This window comes from Cnephaeus nilssonii, assembly GCF_951640355.1.
Source record: "Cnephaeus nilssonii genome assembly, chromosome: 12".
NCBI classification, from domain to species: Eukaryota; Metazoa; Chordata; class Mammalia; order Chiroptera; family Vespertilionidae; genus Cnephaeus; species Cnephaeus nilssonii.
Genome location: NC_137083.1, coordinates 31,422,616 through 31,424,475, shown reverse-complemented (window position 1 = coordinate 31,424,475; position 1,860 = coordinate 31,422,616).

Here is a 1,860-nt window from a genome sequence, read left to right as displayed (position 1 = left end):
TTGTGAATTGCGGTTCAGTTCTCGTGTTTTTAGACTGTTAGACAAAAGTGCTCGCGTGCAGCTCCAGACTATGGAAAAAGAGCAAAAGAACAACCCTAGTACCTTTTTTTAGAAACAGTACAATAAATTATTTTTGAGGACTGTACAGTATATAGTGATGTGCTAGAACTTTTTAGGCTGACTTTCGTGCCCCTGATATTAACGATTCCCCAGAATATGGAAATAACCATTGTTTACAGAGCTGAGCATTGGTGACAGGGTCTGACTGGGTCCGTCTACTAAAAACTCTGGTGGCAATATTAGGTAACTTTTTTTCCTATGAAGTTTTTGTAGGTTCTTGTTGTAACTAATTTAGGATGAGTTTCTATGTTATATATTCAAGTTACATTATGTGTAACAGATTGTTTTTCTCAGCACAAAATAAAAAGCATCTGTATTAATGTGAAGCTACTGAGAATAAAACCATGACGGTTTTCCAGCATGGTGGATAGTGGTCTGTTCTTTTTAAATCACTTCAAGTAACTTGCGTATCTTGACTTCAGGCCATTTCTACTTTTAATGTTGGAAGAAACTGTCTAACATCACTTCTCTTCACGTCTATACTCACTTTGAACACAAACTGTTACCCTAGAGCAGTGGTCGGCAAACTCATTAGTCAACAGAGCCAAATATCAACAGTACAACGATTGAAATTTCTTTTGAGAGCCAAATTTTTTAAACTTAAACTTCTTCTAACGCCACGTCTTCAAAATAGACTCACCCAGGCCATGGTATTTTGTGGAAGAGCCACACTCAAGGGGCCAAAGAGCCGCATGTGGCTCACGAGCCGCAGTTTGCCGACCACTGCCCTAGAGAGTTGTGAGTAGAGCTGGACTTCTTCACGGATCACAGTGATTCAAAAATATCCGGCCATTTCAGTGGCCAGATGACAAGACACATACTGGTTTCTTTGAGCCACACCTGTACTGCAGCCCAGAATCTGCCCAAATGGGGCTCCCAGGCAAGAAGGAGGGGCTTCCTATATTCTGAACGCAGAGAAACAACCTTAATAAGTAGAAAGGAGACTGGGAAAGCATCCTGTCATTTCATTGGAAAGTCACTCTCACCATTCACAGCTGAGTCAGGCAATAAAAAGGCAGTAGATATTATTTCCCAATGCTTTTCCAAAGTCCCAGTAACAATGCTTAGGCACACAGGCTTGTCCCTAAACTTGACTATTTTACTAACCTAAATAAAGAGCAAACGGGGAAAGTATGGCTAAGCTAAAACTGGCTTGTTCTTACCTATTTCTCCTTGTAAGCCTTTTAGCCACAGGTCATTTATTACCGTAGAAAAATATACTAAGAACCTAACTACCTGTCAGGTCCTGTGCCAGGTGCCACGGATAGAAATGCATTAGCTTTCTGCAACTAAATAACAAACTTACCACAAGCTGAGTGGCTTAAAACAATAGAAATTTATCCTCTCGGTGGAGGGAGACAATGGGGAAAATAAAAGGGGACATCTGTAATACTTCCAACAATAAAGATAAATTTAAAAAAAAAAGTTTATTCTCTCACAGTTCTGGAGGCCAGAAGTCCAAAATCAAAGCACTGGCAGGGTCCCATCTCCTCAGAAGCCCTAGGGCAGGATCCAGTCCACGCCACTCCTAGCTTCTGGTGGTTGCCAGCTTCCTTGGCTTGTGGCCTCTATCTTTACATTGCCTTCTCGGTCTGTTTTCTCCTCCATTTGTCTCTAACAAGGTCACTTGTTACTGGATAATCCAGAATGATCACATCTCAATGACATCTGCAAAGGCCCATTCTCAAAATGTGGTAACATTCCCATGTTCCAGAGATAGGATATTGACATATCCTTTTT